Here is a 19,549-nt window from a genome sequence, read left to right as displayed (position 1 = left end):
GATCTCTATCAACTTACCATCAAATAGTTGGAACAATGATCATAATGGCTATAAGAGCACTTATTGAGGACTTACTATATTAAGCACACTTAATACCCTTTTATATCATGACAATGGTCCTCTAAGGTAGGGCCTTACAAAAGAGAAACTCAGATTTAAAGAGGTGACATTAACTTGCTCAAAGTCCTGTGACAGAGCTGGGATTTGAACTGGGTCTGCTCAAATCCAAAGCCTTTATGTTACACACCTCTCTGTTAACCAGGCCATGATGCATGACGGTCAGGAAAATAATAGAGAAACAGTTTTCTACCTTCCAGTTATGCCAAAGTAACTGAAAATGGTTAAAGCTACACTTGTCACACCTTTGGGAAGGTCAACCTATCCTGTTGGAGCATAAGAGATCACTAGTCCAGACAAAATTGACAAAAGGGAAGAAGAGGAGAAAGCGTTTCTTTAGCCCCTTTAAAATAGATCCAGGCCAGGAGGCAACAAGGAAGATGGGGAACTAACTGAAAAGCAGGTCCCCTGCAGAATAACTGATTCAGCCTGGGGAAGGATTCTCAGGGCTGTTCTGAAGAAATGGAGCTATACCTCTGTGTGTACAAGACCATGATCAGTTCTGGGGGTTACGGGCCAATGCACTTACACTCAGCTAAAGAAAGGAGTTCCTGAAAAAAGCAAATTAAATAAATAAATAAAATGGAGTTCCTAACAATCAAAGTTTCCCCATAACAGTATTAGACTAACCCTTGAGTTGGGACAAACCCCTATCAAGGAGACTCTGCCAGTGTGAAAGTTGATACACACATCCTCTACTTTTCCTTGTCTTGCATCTTTTATAGCCCTATTCAGATTATCTGATCAGTAGCACTCTGATATATACTAAGAGGGAGTCATCAAAGCCCTACAGAAATGACAATGGGTATCTTTCACTGAAATAATGTCAAAAATCAACTTATCCTAATTGAGAGACAAGATGGCAAGTTCCTTTCTTACCAAATGCTAATGTTTTCTCTAAGAAAGAATGTCTATGGAAGTCCACTATTATCCTACTTTACAGATAAGAAAACTGAGGTTCTTGAATAAGAAGCTACTTCTCCCAAGATCACCTTGTGAGTAGAGAAGCAATGTGGTACCGTGGAAAGGCCAGTAGATTAGGGTTCACAATATCTGGCTTCTCCTTATTCATGTCAACTTTGAGCAAGAAAATTAAATACTCTGAGCCTCATTTTCCTTATCAAAGAATTGGGACATCTGATGTCAAAATAGGCAGTGATTCTCTTCCCTAACTGCACACTGGAATCACCTAGGGAACTTTAAACAAAATCACCAACTCCCAAGATGCTTCTCCAAATATAGTTTGAGTGAAGGCATAGTTGTTTTATTGTTGCTTCGTTTGTTTTAAACAATCCTGTTATTATAATGTGCAGCCAGAATTGACAACCACTAAAATTGGGCCATCCAAAGAAAATGCTCATGAAAACATCATTGGAAACTACAAAGCACTATTATTAGTGGTATTTGACCAACACCAGAAACCAGGTTACCTGATGACAGTCAAATCCCCATGGTCCCAAGAGAGAAATGCCCTTATAGTCAACTGATAAAAAAAAAGAAGGAAAATACACAGTCCCCCAACTTGGGCTCTAAATGCTCCTTTGCCCTTTAGATATATTTGTAATAACATTCTGTTGGGGGAAGACAGAAACACAAGACATTAGAGGTAAAATACAATCATCAGAGGTACATCCTCAGGAAAGGGAAGGTTCAACTTTGTGAAATGAGTCAGCTTTCAACATAGCCAGTTATTTTCCAAACTATTTGGCTTTTTCCATTAGAGTCACCAAATCCCACAACCTGCATTTTAAACAGTCTATCAGAAAGCACTGCCTATCAGCTGCTTCTTTCATGGGCACTCTGAATCCCGCTGGTGACAACTTTAACTTCTCTTTGATACTATGCAAGGGTTTCATATACCTTTCATTTGGTCCTCAAAACAATACTGTGAGGTGGGGATTTATTACCCCCATTTACTTACGAGGAAATGAAAGTTCAGAGAGGTTCAGAAACCAAGGTCATTCAGCCAACCAATGACTTGGCCTAGATATTAATCCAAATCTTCTCCAAAGTCACTGCCTTTCTACCTTTTTGACCACCTCCTAAGGACATTTCACCACCCTTTTTCCCTTGATCACTCTATTCCAGCTACCCCAGCTTCTGTCATGTTCCTCAAACATGCCACACTTAGTTCCATCCCAAGGCCCTTGCACCGGCTGTCTCCTTGGCTTGAAACTCTCTTCAACCAGATCTTTTGTGAAACTGGCTTCTTATCAACTGTCTCAGCTCAAGATGCCATCTGCCCAGAACAGCCTTCCCTCTCCATCTTATCCAGATTAGCTCTGAAGTCACTTTCTCACATTATTCATCACCACCTAATAATATCTTGTTTATTTGCTTATTATCGCCCTCTTCCCATCTAGAATATACAAGACCAGGGACATTGTCTGCCTCAAGCATAATAGATCCTCAATCAATATTTGTTGAATGACTTGATGAATGAGAGAGGTAAAATGCTCTTTGGTGTCCAGAGAAGGGGAGGTCATTTCTGCCTGGGGAAATAAGGGAAGGAGGTGATGACATCTGTGTGTTGCCTTGAGGTTATGTAGGCATTACACTGCCAGAGAATAAAAGCATTCAGAGAAGGGGAAACAGAAAAACTCAGGGCATGAAGGACAGAACAGGCAGGACCTATTTGGAAAAGAGCAAGTACCCAATGTAACTGGCACCATATTGGTCAACCAAATCAGTGAAGAAAAGGCTGGGCTGGGCATGGGAAGCTATTGATCCATTGTGAAATAGGAGTTGAAGATGTTTTTTAAGGGGTGTGCTGAGGAAAAAATTCATTCAGATATTATGTATTGAATTTAGCAAGAAACTAATATTTTACGCATCTACTATGTACCAAGCACTATGATTGGCACTTTATACACTACTCTCTAGTCCTGTTGGCAATAACCCTGGAGATAAAATTACCATACCAATTTATACCTGAGCAAACTGAGACTCAGAGGTAGAAGTAGAGCTTTAGCTGCCTAGAATTTGCATATTTCCACAACAAAGGAATTCCCATAACAGATCAGAGGAAGCCATCTGTCCTCATGACAGTTTCCAGTACAAAGCCCCAGAAAGATACTACCATATGGGCACAGACTGCCTCCTGTAGATGGCACTTGCTTGAATATAAAGAACTCACCAGAGAAGGAGCCAGGGGGTACCAATGGGAGTTGTACCACCAGAGACACATGAGAATTCTGGGCTCTACACTAAATAAACGAGAACCATAATGGGTTCATAAATCAAGTCATGAGCACAAGATGAGGAAGGAGAGCTGCTTTGCAACATCTTCACCATTCCTGCTATGGTAAAGCATTCTCCTCCATTCCTGAAGGACTGTAGGCTTTGGCCCATGGAAAATGTTGACAACAGTATCATATATGTATCACATGGCAAAGGATCCTTGGATGTACATAAGGAGTGTGTGTGTGTGTGTGTGTGTATGTGTGTGTGTGTGTGTGTGTGTGTGTGTTTGGACTATTGCCACAGTAAAGCTGCTGTTACCAAAAAAGAAAACAGCACATAAAATCAGTTCATAAACACCAAATAAGAAACTATGTAGTGTAAAAATCATTAGCATTACCACAAATAAGCAATGCCACTGGCATTTGTTAAACATCTGCTCCGGGCTGGGCATTTTATATGCATTGTCTGATTTCATGCTCACATGTCATTGGGGAGAGATAGTTGCATTTCCACTGGATAAATGTTTTACATAAATAAATGAAAATAGAAATTTTAAGAGTTGAAGGGAGCTCAGAAATCATCAAATAATTTTACTCAAGTATATTTTATCAATAAGTGAACTTGAGGCCCTAGAGAATAAGTGACTTGTTCAAGGTCACATAAATTTCTGGTTAAACTAAGACTAGTTAGAAGCCAGCTCACAGTCCAGAGATCTTCCTACACTTAACCTAAAACTCAATTTCTGGCCTTTTCCCTAGCCTTGTAAAGCAAGTCAAATGTATCTAGATAAATTGGACAATGACCTGGGGAAGAATTTTTGGATTGAGGTAACTGAAAACTGTAATCAAGATTAGTCTCAAATCTAAATAAAGTATTCACACGCCTAAATAATGGGACTTCAGACCTGGCATAAAAATTTCCCCCAACCCACCAAAAATGAAAGGGGTTAAGAAGTACCAATTGCCAGTTATAAAAATCATCATTGGTATGTAAAGTACAGCATAGGGAATATAGTCAATAATATTGTAATAACTATGTATGCTGTCAGATGGGTACTAGACATATTGGAGTGATCACTTCGTAAGTTATATAAACACCTAATCACTATGTTGTGCACCTGAAACTAATATAACATGATATAGTATATCAACTATAATTGAAAAAGGAAAAATTCCCCCAACCAAAAATATTCCCTTGATGTGTACTGTATCTCCAAAATTCCTCATCTAGGACAAAGCCTTTAATTCCATAAAGTTGTTAAATTTGTTTGTAAATGCTCTTGGTAGAAAAAAAATCTGGCAAAGTCAAACTGAGTTTAAATGCCTGTTATAAGGTGCTTTCATGATAATAGCATTGGACAGGAAGAGTAAAGAGGCACCTAAAAGGTGAGATAGTCACACAGGAGGGTAAGCAAAGAATTCAGAAGGGAAAATTAGAGAATATTGAAGACAAATGTCATGATTTTACAATTAGGAAGCCTCGTTTTATGTAAATCCCTGAAAAGTGTCATAAGAGATAGCAGAAATTCATTATGCACAAAACCTGATGTTGGATGTACCTGATGTGGATATTATCTAAGCAATTCCAGGGGAAAAAAGGGATTTTTTTAAAAACCTTAATTACCTAGATATTTTAGACAAACAAAACAGTTCATTGTCCTCTTCTTTATCTTGTCTCGAAGCCATAATCAGAAAAAAATATCATTTTGATTTTTTGTTTTAAATAAAGAGGTCTTATCTTTACACACAAACTCATTTGTTTAGTAAGGTGGGGAAAAGAAGCTATTAATTTAATTTAATTGAGTAATCAGCTTAATGAACTATATAGAAACGATTTAGCAATAACATTATAAAAAAAAACTTCCAAGCCATTGGAAAACCATTAGAAAAAAACAAGAGTATACTAAGTAGTAGTAGACATCTCTGGGTTTTGACAACCTGGCATCCCTTCCTTTGGGGAACTTCCCCTACTACCCTGTAATCTTGTGGTCCTGGTTGTGCTGCCAACCTTAGTACCCTGCCCTTCCCCACACCTCTAGTCCAAGTAATTATAGTCCCTTTTTACCCTGGACACAATGATTGGCTAGAACTAATCTTGTGACCCAAGTCTGGCCAATTAGAATTCTTCCCTGGGATTTTTTTAAATGTGGAGTTTGAATCAGAAAGGGGCCTTACATTTTGAGTGCAAGCTAAAATTATCCAAGGGCTATCTTTTGAATCATGTAGAGAAAGTTTGTCTATAGTAGAAGAGAATAAAGCCAACTCACCCAAATCAAGACACATGATGAAGGGAAAGGGTCCTGATGTCGTCTGAGTCCCTGGACCCCGTTTCAAAAGCCAGCCTTTACCCAGACCTCCCAGGGTAAGAGCTAATCAATTGCCTCTTTTGCCTAAGCTACTTTGAATTAGATTTCCATCTCTAAAGACCAAAGGAATTCTAATTCATCCATCAGGGACCAGCTAGGAACCATATAATAATTAAGGGGGGCGGGGGGAGTCAGTAATTGAGCTCTAACCAGTTGTTTCTGTGTCTAGCCACTGTCTCAAACAGGTTTAACCAAATTCAAATGTTTCATATTCAAACCCATTTGCATGTATTCAGGCACCAATGTCACCATCCTGACATCTGTCCGCCTCCATTTTCTCCTCTGCTGTCAAGGAAAAGAATGTTTTTATTAACCTGTCTGGGGTGGGGGTGAGAGGGATTATAAGTGTTAACTCATAAGTAGCAAAAGTTCTCTGAAAAAGATTTTGTATCGAGGGAGTAATAAATAACACGTCAAAGGAGTATATTTCTGTTCATAAAATTTTATTTTCTTCATCCTTTGGAAAAGAGTATGTTAGCAGAGGTTCTCTCCATTTCCTGTCTCTCCTCTCTTTCTTTGCATCAATTCAGGGAGAGAAAGGAAGCTTTTATTGTTCATGTTTACTTTCATCCTGCAGCAGAGATTGGATGCCTGTGGTTGGCTATAACTTTGCATTAAATGTATTGTCTTGGGTAGAAAAAAAAAACATACTAAATCCATAAATTCCATGAAGACCTGAGGGAGGTTGCACAGAGAAATGAGCATATATAAAGAGACAATTGATAGAAGCAAACCATACTGATATACAGGCCAGTGAGGCCAAGCAGCAGTTTGGTGCTTTCAGAAGTCCCTGAAAAATCTATCCCCACCCTGTTGGCTCATACACAGAATTCCACTCACTGTTTTGAATGCTTTTACTTAGAGTGATGGTTGCTCTGGAATAATAATCTTTCACATTGCCACAGAATTCTGCAGCTGCAAAGGTCTTTCATAACTATGGCCTGTCTTGATCCACAGTAATGTCCTGAATGGTAGACAGAGTAGAGATGATCACTCCCATTTTATAAATTAAAACCTCAGGTTTAGGAAGATCAAGAGACTTGCTCAATATCACATAAGCAAAAGTGGAAGACTAGAATATGAACGTTCTCACTCATGATCTTAGTACTCTATCAAATGAGAACCCCAGTCAGTCACTGGTCATGTGATACCCCTTAGGAGGAGGAGAAAAGGAAGAGCACATGTCCACTAATTTGAGGATGTAATTGGCCAAGGGCTGGCCCTACACAAAACAGTGAGAAAAAGGAACTAATAATATATTTTGCAGGCAGAGCCTAACTAAAAGGTGATCTGACAGGTCAGATGTTTTTCTTGCCATCACTAGAATTTTAAGGATGTGGGGAAATTCTGCTCACCAGAATGCCTCAAAGAGAGCCTTCTACAGAGTTGCAGTGCATGCCTTCTAAGGAAGTAGCCAAGGGCCTTTGGGTTCTTCTGTGAGACATGCAAACACAGATGGTGTTGCCATTTATCCTAACGGCATGCCCTCTGCCCACCATGTAATGATGAAAAAATGTAAAGACTATCAATGGGAAGAGTTTCAGATTCTTCACCTTCTAGGGCACCAGGGGGTCTCTGTCAGGCACATATAACTTTCTATAAATCAGTCACTGGGCCTAATGGCATTGCATATACTCTCTTTTGATGCCCATAAAAAATAGTCTAAGAGGCAGGCATTATTATCTTTGTTTTCACTTGAGATGCTCAGAGAAGTTAAACGACGTGCCCGTGGTGGAGCTAGGTTTGCATTGCAGAGTTGTCTGACTCCAAATGTCCCTGTATCCCAGCCTAGAAGAAAGATAAACACTAAATCTTAAGAACCCAGAATTAAGAACCCAGAATCAAAACCTTGTAAACTAGCTCCCAGTTTAATTTTTAGAGATATGGATTTGGAATGAAAATTGGGTTACTTACCATCCTCTCTTTTCTCCCATACCCACCAAAGAAAGAGTTACTACAGGGCCAGTTTGCAAAATGTTTGCCACACAAGTGGCCTCATTCTAGCCTCAAAATACTAAAGGGGCACAGGGTAGACTGGTACCCCCATTTTACACATGAATAAACAGAGACTCAGAAGGATTTAATGGGTTGCCCCGAAGGCCAACCTGGGACTTTTAACTACAGCCCCAGAAATCTTCCCACTCCATTATCTCACCAAGCCTAGCATATGTTAAGTACTCAACAAGTTAATGAATTAATGGATTATATAATTAATTAGTTAATAATACTCAATTCCAGGACTATATCTCAGAAGGATTATGCTTTCAAATTCTCTATATGCAGCTCTGCCTGTCTTCTTGCCACATAAAACCGAGACTCATTAAATGGTCAAATCTGCAGAAGCTCTTTCTCTCTGGGTCCCCCAAGACAGGTATCCTCAGTGACATTTCCTTTCAACTTGGCTTCCCCATCCCCACCCCGGGCCCCCAGAGCTCCATCAGCCTGCCTGCAGCTGCGATTCCATTTGCTCTTTTCTCATCTGTCCTACCAGTTGCTCCTTCCCCACTGGCTGGTGTTCTGCCAGAGCCCACACTTCCCATTGCTCCCTGCCTATGGAAAGTTGGAAGATTGCTGGCAGACCAGACTCCCTGCCTCAACCTCAAAGATGGAAAATTCCTGCTGTTCTAATCTGATTATGAGGTGCAGCCATGCCTGTGCCAGGGAGGGAAAGGAGAAGAGTGGTCGAAGCTGTCCAAGAAACTTCGGATTATCATTTGCTACCTATTGAGTTAACCATGTGCAATTTCACAAAGTCCTAGACTCTCACAGTTAAGACAGCTTGAATGCAGGATGGGATGATTATTATCTGACACATGCCTCTTGCTTGCATACTTCTATGAATGTGGGCACTCACCACCTCCTCCAGGTAGCTGTGTCCACACTCAGCCTAGTCTGACTGTAAAAATAAAGCATATGGCCCTGGCAGGATGGCTCAGTTGGTTGGAGCATCATCCTATATACATCAAAAGTCAAAGCACATACCTAGATTGCAGGTTCGATCCCCAGTCTGGGTAGCACACAGGAGGCAAAAACCAATCAATGTCTCTCTCTCTCTCTCTCTCTCTCTCTCTCTCTCTCTCTCTCTCTCATTCTTTCTCTCTTCCTCTCTTTCTAAAAATCAATTTTAAAAAAACACAACAACATATTCTTTGGTGAGGATTTTTTTAAAATGCAGTATATGGCTCGGCTGGCATGGTTCAGTGGTTGAGCATCTGACCAGGAACCAAGCAGTGGTAGGTTTGATTCCCAGTCAGGGCACATGCCTAGGTTGTGGGCTCAGTCCCCGGTGAGAGTGCGTGCAGGAGGCAGACAATTGATGATGTTTCTCTCTCATCAATGTTTCTATCTCTCTATCCCTCTCCTTTCCTCTCTCTCTAAAAATCAATAAAACATATTTTTTTTAAAAAAAATGAAGCATATGAACTACAGACATGTTTCTAGGCATTAGTTCTTGTTTTGTACTTTCAAGTGTCCCTCTCTTCACAGAGATCAAAGGTAATTCTCACTTCCTTTTATCCTGTACCCCTCTCCATGGTCTTCCACAATACATCATGTGATATGGTTTCCTTACTCCCCAGAGTCATGTCAAGGATCAACTAAGGCTATATATGTGTATGTGTATGTGTACTGTGTGCGTGTTATAAACTGCAATGTGCTGTACTAACTGTAAGGGAGCATTACTGTTATCATCACATCCATGCTTTGTGTTCCTTCTCTGCATTCTAGTGGCAACCCAGCTTATCACTTTGCCCAGAGGTACAGCCCCAGACATACCAATATCACCAACTCCCTCAGCTTCAAGATGAGAAAGAAGATAGCAGCTCCTGTTCAATGAGCACAGTGTTAAGTATTCGGCATTATTATGCCACTTAATCCTCACAAGAACCCTGTGCTCTACAGAGACTGTGATTGTCCTATTATAAATGAGGAAACTATGCCAAGAGAAAATAAGTGCCTTGCCCAAAATTAGAATTATAAATGGCAGAGTCAAAACTAGAGTCCAAGTGTTTGAGACTCCAAAGCCTAACCATCTAACCATGATGCTAAAGATGTTGCCCAGTGTCAAAGGCCATAGTCCTGTTCTGTCCATTCAGGAGGAACTGGGGTCTTTAAGAAAGGGTTGCTGTCCTCAAGCTGGAAGTGGTCTGGGAAATGGGGAAGGAGGGAAGCAGGTGGTCACAGGGAGCCTCTGTTACCGTTGTTCTCAGGGGCTGGAGCTCAGCCAGGACACAAAGTGCTGAGGAAGCCCCACTTCTGCACGTGGCCCAGATGGGTTTTTTGTTTTGTTTTGTTTTGTTTTTTTGAGGGGCTAGGAATTGGTGATCAATGAAAGTATAAAGGCCCTACATCCACTCTGTTGAGCCCCAGCTCTTCTCCAAGGCCATTGATGAACTCAGTTTTTGAAGATGAGGGTTCCACAAAATATCAAAATGACAAAAGGTAAGCTCTAGAAAGGGTCTTCATGTTTGGGATGAGCTGAAAGCAGGACAGCATGGTAGGTAAGAATGGGGACTATGGCATCTTGTGTTCAAATCCTGGCAGTTGGAGAACACTGGGCAGTTAGTTAACCTCTCAAGTTGGTGACAGAGTCTAGAACTGCTATAGCCTTCCCTGACATTTTTTCCCCAAGGCCCAAAATCCTTGAGGGGAATGAGGAAAAGAAAGGAAGGTGGAGAATCAACACCCCCCCCCTCCGACAATCAAGGCAGTTTGATTGGATTACATAGGCTGTTTCTGCAAGGGCAGAGTGCCCCACGAAGGCCACCAGGGATATGGGTATTGGGAGTTCAGGGTGCAGAAACTGTTCTCTCTCCTCCTGGGTCACTCGGACTAACATCAAGAAAGTCAATAGCAATATCCCAAAGGTAAAGTGAATTTTATGCTAAAGCCAGGACAAGTTCAGATCCCCTAAATATTCTAATCCAGGGATTTAGCAACCTAGACTCCTGCTCTGTTTTTTATATTTTTTAAAGACTTTATTTTTTAAAGTATTTTTAGGCTCATAGCAAAATTGAACAGAAGATACAGAGATTTCCCATATACCCCCCTGAGTTCCCCATTATCAATATTCCTTACCAGAGTGGTACATTTTTCACAATAGATGAACCTATACTGACATGTCACAATCAGCACAAGTCCATAGTTTCCCTTAGGGTTCACACTTGGTGTTGTACATTCTATGAGTTTGGACAAATGGTATAATGACATGTATCCACCATTAATTATAGTATCATACAGAATAGTTTTGCTGCCCTAAATATTTTCAGTGTCCTGCCTATTCATTCCTCCCTCCCTCCCCCAACCCCACCCCCATCCTTACCCTTGCAACCACTAATCCTTTTATACTATCTTCATAGTTTTGCCTTTTCTAGAATGTTATGTAGTTAGAATCATAAGTGTGCAGCTTTTCAGAATGTCTTTGGCTGCTCTGGTTTTATTGCTGTGTAACAAATTGTACTAAAATTTAGTGACTTAAAACAGATTCTGTGGATCAGGAATTGAACAGGGTACAGCAGGGATAGCTTTTCTCTGCTACAGGATGTCTGGAACCTCCAGTGGGAAGGCTCTCAGCGAGGGCGCTGGAATCATGTAGAGGTTCCTTTAACCTCATATCTGACACCTGCATTCGGTCTTAGAGAGCCTATACATGACCTCTCCACATGGTTCGGGCTTCCTCATAGCATGCTGGTTCCCAGATAGTCATGGGGGTTCAGGCTCCAACCACAAGTGTTTGAGTAAACACGCATTTCCTTCTATAACCCTCCCTGAGAAATCACGTGGCATCACTCCCACCATTCTCTGTCAGTTAAAGCACTTAACAAGCTAACCCAGAGTCCAGAAGGGGAGAGGAACAGATGCCACACCTCAGTGTGTGTCACAGAATTTGCAGGCAATTTTTTAATGGCACAGTTGCCTCTTTTTATATGCCTGAAAATGCCCTTAAGCTCCTTGAGTTCAGGACTATATCTTAAACCTCCCCTCTCTTCAACTCTAAGCAAGGAGCAGGGACTCTATGCTTAAATGAAATTAACATTTTTATCTTAGCTCCATCCTTGCCTGTGGCTCCCTGGTAGGGCTCTAGTCAAGTTTGACTGCTTAGTTCATTGACATCATTCCTACTCTCATCTACTCCATTGAAGTTCTCCTTTAAATATATTGGGAGTTCTTTACCTTCTTCCCATCCCATGAAGACAGCTTCATCAGAGCACATCACTCTCCTGCTAAAAATCTTTCACTGAGACTCACTGCTCTTAAAGTAAAATCTAAATCAGACCCACAAGATGGTTGCTCTGTAGGACCTGGCCATGCCTACTTCTCTTTCTGACCTCACTCATCTCATCCACCCATCACTGGCTAAGCTCCAGCCTCACCAGCCTCCTTTCTCTCCCTGCAATGCACTAAGTCCTTCCCACCTTCAAACCTTTATAATTGCTCCTCCTCTCGGAATGCCCTTCCCCAGCTATTTGCACACCTGCTCATTCTCATCCTCCAGGTGTCAGCTTCAATGTCTCCTCTTCAGAAAGGCTACCTGAGTACCCTCTCTGCATAGAGCTTTGGTCCCTTCATGCCAGTTATTCTGACCTGTGGTGACTGCAGTGTTTTTTATCTGTTTTCTGTCTTGTTTCTGGCAAGTGCAAGGGCCTCGTCACTCTTGTTCATTGCACTGCCCTCTGCACCTAGCATCCTCTCTGGTCCACAGTATGTGCTCTATGCATATCTGTGAAATGAATGATCTGATGCAATGCTGCATCACTTCTGGGAGCAGACAAAATGAGCCTGTAACTTTATTTACTCTTGAAAAGCCAATTACAGTGGTCTCCTGCCCTTGCCAGTGATCTGCTGGTTGACACGGGCTGCACTTTATAAGATAGAACACAAAGAATTGGAGAATATTTTGCTTTTGACAGGGCCATTAGAGATCGTTTAATTCCTCATTTTGTAAATGAGAAAACCAGAACCCACAGAGGCCACGGGATTTTACTCGAGACCATATCCATTTCTTTGCAATACAATATTTCTTGGTGTTTAATTTCTTTAATTATAAACAATCAACTTTCCACTGGAAAAAAAATGAGAACTGTATAGAAATAAGTCTCATGAAGACTAGAGTTCCCCATTTCCCACTCCCTTCTCCAGGAAAGACCACTGTTTCTTCTTTGAAGTGAATCCTTCCAGGCCTTTTTGCATGTGCTTATAAATAAATACATGTATTTATGCATCTATAGCTTCACAATAACACTTGGCTACCTTGAAAATTAGCTTAAATTTATAAATAAAAAGTCTTCTTTACAAATGTATTTTTAAAATATCATCAAGCACAGAGGTTTCAAGGAAAGGGATTCATTTCTGTGATACCCAGTAATAGAGGGAGGCCCTGAGTGCACTAGAGTGGCTGAATGGGTTCTGGGCAGTTGACCACACAGGAGCCAGGGGACAAATGAACTTTGCTCTCTTAAACAAAGAACCAGCTGATTTGGGTGGTAGGTGAAATTCTAAAGCTTCCTGGTAACCAAGCACTGACTAATATACAGAAATTGATTCAAGAGCTGAATAATCTCCTATGCCTTTGATGGGGGGAGTCAAAATGAAAAGAGGGAAAACTATTTCAAAAGGAAAAATAGAGGGGAGCCAGAAAGAGGAGAGAAATGAGTTTACCAGTTAAGAATGGGAGGGTTGGAATCAGACAGGCTGGGATCAAACCTTGAGGCCTCACCGAGCCTTAGTTTCTCCACCTATAAAGTGTGATTAACAGTACTAGTAGCATGGTACATATATACCACCCTACCGTGGGAGTTATTTTAAAGTAAACACATGGTAATGACTACGCTGGATGCCCTCTCTATGTTATTGTATTGATTAGGTGAGACAGTTATTGGACCTGGACATGAGTCATAAATATTCAAGATCTTGAAAAAAATAAAAATTGTTGTCCTGGCCTGGTGGCTCAGTAGTTTGCAGTGTCAACCTGCACACCAAAAGGTTGCTAGCTTGTTTACAGTCAGGACACATACCTAGGTTGAGGTTTGATCCCTCCCCAGTCAGGGCACAAACAGGAGGCAGCTAATAGATGTTTCTTTCTCACATAGATGTTTCTCAACCTCTCTCTCTCTCCTCTCTCCTCTCTCTCTCTCTCTCTCTCTCTCTCTCTCTCTCTCTCTCTCCCTCTCTTCCTCCCCCCTCAAGTGAGGATTAAAAATAATAATAATAAAATAAAAATAAAATTGTTCATTATACTATGCTCAAGGAGGTACTGGGGACCAGGAGGTGGCATAACAAAACTTGCAATTCTTGTTCTCTGTAGCAAGAAGAATATGCAGAAACCCCATGACCAGCTCTCTAAGTCCAAGTTGGAAAGTCTGTGAAATGAGCATAAATCTTGCCCAACCCCTAATGACCAAGTAGGGTCTTGGATGCTGTATTGTAGTGTGTCAGACATAGCATAGTTATCACTAATTATGGAATATGTGAGTAAAATTAATTGATGGAAAAGTCATAATGTATGAAAAGAGTTATCCAGGCTTTGTCACTTGACTACCGAACACTCTCTCACACCCTAAGTCTTCTTATCTATGATTTGAAGTTATCATATCCTGTCAATTCTAAGACACATACTTTCCATTTTTAACATCTCTGATAGGGACAGTGGGGAAATTCAGCCCAGTCAGGCCCCATTTACTCATTAGGCACAGTGGATGCAGTGCCCAGGGTCCACAATATTTTTAGTAGCCCACAGGAATGTGTAATTTCTTTTAAAATCAGAAGTTTAAAAAATGAACTTTTGGTCAAATAAAATGTTTTAATATATAATATTAATATATTCATCTGTACACCAATCCAGTCATAAAATATAATTTTTTACATGTTTTATGGAGAAAGAGACCTGCAGAAGTCATAATATGACCCTGGCTCAGCCCTCCTCCTGGTCCAAGGTGATGAAGGCAGAGACCTTTTTGTGGGGCCCTAGCACTCCATAGTACACTGCCTGAGAATCACTCCACTGTCCTAGGGATCTATAATAATAAAAGTGTAATATGCTAATTAGACCAGACAGCCGAATGACCTTCTGGACATCCTTCCGGACAAAGTCCCTTGCATGAATTTCGTGCATCGGGTCTCCAGTTGTTACATAAAAGAGGGAACAGGCTAAAACCGGTTTGGCTCAGTGGATAGAGCGTCGGCCTGCGGACTGAAGGGTCCCAGGTTCGATTCCGGTCAAGGGCATGTACCTTAGTTGCGGGCACATCCCCAGGAGGGGGTGTGCAAGAGGCAGCTGATCGATGTTTCTCTCTCATCGATGTTTCTAACTCTCTATCCCTCTCCCTTCCTCTCTGTAAAAAATCAATAAAATATATTTAAAAAAAAAAAAAAAGGAGGGAACAGACTTGTTTTGAGTGTCCCCAAAGAATAGAACTTAGATGACTATTCAAGATGCTGCAGAGGAAACTCCTGGAGTGACGGTCAATTTGCATCCCCTTCCAATGCCAACTGCCTATGATTGTAAATAGTTATTGAATTTGTGCCTTAACTACCAAACACAAATCCCAATGTTTTCTAACTAGATGTTCCCTCCTCGTTGAGGGTGAGATGACAGACAGCCCAACAAGAAATTGAAATATTCTGAGAAAACCTCCTTGGGACTCATCTGTAAATTAAGGGCAATAAAATTTTAGGGTTTTTTTTTCACCTATGAAATTCTTATATTTAAATAAGAAAGAGAAAAGGGAAATGAGCTGTATGAAAGTATATAAAATAAGAGGTTACTTTTCAGAATAATGTCTCCCATATTTTAGAAAATAGCAAAATATTTTATATTGTGATATATCAATAAGCAAAATTTTCATTTCTAGATTTCTTATTTCCAAAAAAATGGCCAGGATTAAAAGCTGCTCACCAAAATCCCTGTTCTGTTCATCCTAGACCAGCCGTGGGCAAACTATGGCCCGCGGGCCGGATCCAACCCGTTTGAAATGAAGAAAACTAAAAAAAAAAAAAGACCGTACCCTTTTATGTAATGATGTTTACTTTGAATTTATATTAGTGCACACAAACACTCCATCCATGCTTTTGTTCCTGCCCTCCGGTCCAGTTTAAGAACCCATTGTGGCCCTCGAGTCAAAAAGTTTGCCCACCCCTGTCCTAGACACATATCTAGACTTCATTTCCCAACATTCCTTGCATGTGTTACAGATGTGGCCAAGTGACTGAGCCAAGCCAATGAAAGATGAGAGGAGATAAAATCAGAGAGAGAGAGAAAGAGTGTGTGTGTGTGTGTGTGTGTGTGTGTGTGTGTGTGTGTACCTATAGAGGAGACAATCTTGGAACAGGGGGTGTGGTAGATCATTTTGGAAGCCGTATGGTGAAGTGGAAGGGAACTATCAAGAAATTGGTTTAGCACCAATTTAGAACCCATGTAGCTAATTCCATTGGCCATTTCAATTCCCTTCACACATATTAGGATAGGGTTGATATTTCACATATACACACCAATATAGCTAGAGTCTATTCTAATGGGTTGGTGCACATACCATACTAGTTGTTCAGTATTTTGAATATCATCCTTGTATTAGAGCCAACAACGTGATAAGCACAGAATTATACATCAGTGCATGGAAGGGAGAAGGAAGCATAATAAACATCCCTTATCCTCTGCAGTCCACAATCAAGTTAGGTAATAAAGACATATATGAATAATTTAACTATTGCACATCAAATTCTTTCTTGTATTAGTGATAGAAATAAAGTGCTTTCAAAACAAGAGGAAAGGAAACATGAGAAATTGGGAAAGGAATCATGGCAGAGGCAAGATCTAAACTGGGACTTGAAACTGTGAAGGGATGATAGAGTGCAGAGGGTAAAACAAGCAGAGGAAAACACCTGAGCAGAAATATAGGGTCTGTACCCAGTGATTCCACTTCTGAGACTAAATCTGAAAAAACCCTGAACACTAATTTGAAAAAATATATGCACCCCTATGTTCATTGCATTATTACTTACAACTAGAGGCCCAATGCATGAAATTTGTGCAAGAGTAGGCCTTCCTTCCCCCAGCTGTCAGCACCAGCTTCCCTCTGGCACCTGGGACCCGGGCTTACCTTTGGCCACCAGCAGGCACCCGGGAACCAGGCTTTCCTCGAAGACTCGGCTTTGTCTGGAAGGTCATCTGGAAGGACATCCGGACTAATTAGCATATTATGCTTTTATTATTATAGATAGCCAAGATTTGGAAGCAGCTCAAGTGCCCATCAGTAGATGAGGGGATAAAAAAGCTGTGGTACTTTTACACAATGGAATACTACTTGGCTATAAAAAGTAAGGAAATCTTACCTTTTGTGACAGCATAGATGGACCTAGCAGGTATTATGTTAAGTGAAGTAAGTCAGTCAGAGAAAGACAAACACCATATGATTTCACAAAGAAAACAGAAATAGACTCATAGATACAGCGAACAGACTCACAGCTGGCAGAGGGGCGGGGGGTTGTGGGGCTAGGTAAAGGAATTAAGCAAAACAAAACAAAAAACCTGATAGACTCCAACAACAGTCTGCTGGTTATCAGAGGGAAAAGCGGGTGGGGAGAGGTAAAAGAGCATAAAGAGGGGACAAATGGTGATGGAAGGAGACTTGACTTTGGATGGTGAATACACAATACAATATACAGATGATTTATTATAGAATTGTACACTTAAAACCTATGTAATTTATATCAATGTCACCCTAATAAATTGAATAAAAATTTTTAAAATATATAGGGTCTATATGTCAGAGTACATGTGAAGAGCAGTGAAGGAACTGGCATTGAAGGGTGGTGGGAGGAGCAAGAAATGGAGGAGAGGAGAGGTAAGGCTAGAAGTCTAAACTGAGACAAGATCATGAGGGCTATGAATGTCTGCCTCAATTCACACTTTCTTCTGTCAGCAACAGCAAGCATTTGAGAAGAGACACAGAACTGTATATAAAGTATAGCCTGGCCTTCATCACTTTCCAACCATTTGAGGTGGAAAAATCTTTTGTTCTGAGTCAGTTTCCTCATTAGTAAAACTGACAATTTACCACACTTCACAGGGTTGGTGAGATGAGCTAACAACTGTAAGAGCCTGGTATACAGTAAGTAATAAATACTGGTGGTGTTTACTGTTATGGAAGATTTCTGATGAGGGGCCTGACATAGATTTGAGACCTGGAGTTTAAGACTAACTAGAAATGGATGCCATTTTGCTACCTCAAATTAGGGTGACCAGCATTACAAGCCACCTTTACCCCCAAGCTAACATTTGTGAAGCTTGAGGTTCACGATTAATTTATATTTGAACCTAAGTCTTATAAGGGGTACCAGAGAACAGCCCCTAGACCTGCGACAGCTCATCCCTGTTTGATGCTAATCACATGTGAATGCTTGAGTTAGGAAGACATCATTAAAAGTGCATTAAGTTTAATTATGCTAGCAGCATCAGGGAGGGAGAAGTGTAGCGTAATGCAGAAGGCATAATTAGATGAGACTTAATCCATTAGATTCTTATTTGTTAAGAAAATGTGTCTCATCTATAAGTGTCAACACAAGTAGTGTCTGGGAAACCACCTCCCAGGTGAGTACATTTTCACCACCCATGTGGCCTTCCATGATGTATGTACTGCCATGAGATACTGAGATCAAAATATTACCAACTCCCACAGTGAGCTGTCTCTGGAGGGGGTGGGCTTCAGGATTCCAGAGGACAGGAGCGTGGCTTCCTTCTGTCCTTTGCATCACATGACAGGAGTCCTGGAAAAGAAGTCAAGAGACTGGGGCTCTATTACCACCCCATTCACTTCCTAGCTGTGTGATATTTGAGAAGGTTATTTAACCTTTATGTACTTGGTTTCCTCATCTTCTATAAAATAAAATTAATGAGCATGTGGGGAAAATGGAACCCTGTGCACTGCTGGTGGGAATGTAAAGAATGCAGCCACTGTGGAAAACAGTATGAAAATTAAAAATAGAATTACTACATGATCCAGCAATCCCACTTCTGGGACTATATCCAAAGGAAGAAAAAACCCAGTATTTCAAAGAAAATGATGTTCATAGCAGTATTATTTACAAGAGCCAAGGTATGGAAACAATTTAAGTTTCTGTCATATAATGGTATATTATTCAGCCTTTAAAAAGGAGGAAATCATGTCACCTGTGACAACATGGATAAAACTGGAGGGCATTATGCTAAGTGAAATAATCCCCACAGAGAAAGACAAATACTGCACTGTATCATTTACATGTAGAACTTTAATTTTTAAAAGTCAAACTCATAGAAACAGAGAGTAGAAAAGTGGTTACCAGGGGCTGGGGATGGGGGAAATAGCAGGTTTGTAAAAATGTGCAAACTTTCAGTAATAGGATGAATATGCTCTGAGGATCTAATGAGTAACATGGTAACTATAGTTAATAGCACTGTACTGTGTAATTGAAATTTGCTAAGGAAGGGAGTAGAACTTAAATGTTTTCACCAAAAAAGAAAAGTGGTAAATATGTGAAGTGATGGGTGTGCTAATTAACTCAATGGTGGGGGGATCTTTTCACAGTATATACTTGTATCAAATCATCATGTTGTACACTTTAAATATCTTGCAAGCTTATTTGTCAATTATACCTCAATAAAGCTAAAAAATAAAATAAGCAGTTAGTTGTAATTGCCTCATAGGGTTGATGTGAGAATTAAATGAAACAACTCAGAGCAGTGCCTGGAATGTGTTATATACTCAGTAAATGGTGGTTACTTCTGCCATCGTCATTCCCAGCAGCAGCCGCAGTAGCAATACTGGTATTATTCCATCACCACCACTGTGTGAGGACCCTCCTTCTCTACCTATCCTGTCAGTGTTGATGGCCTAGTTCTCAGTCTTTTATCTA

Source organism: Myotis lucifugus, unplaced genomic scaffold, assembly GCF_000147115.1.
Source record: "Myotis lucifugus unplaced genomic scaffold, Myoluc2.0 scaffold_56, whole genome shotgun sequence".
In the NCBI taxonomy this organism is placed as follows: domain Eukaryota; kingdom Metazoa; phylum Chordata; class Mammalia; order Chiroptera; family Vespertilionidae; genus Myotis; species Myotis lucifugus.
Note: the sequence above shows the minus strand (reverse complement) of the source record.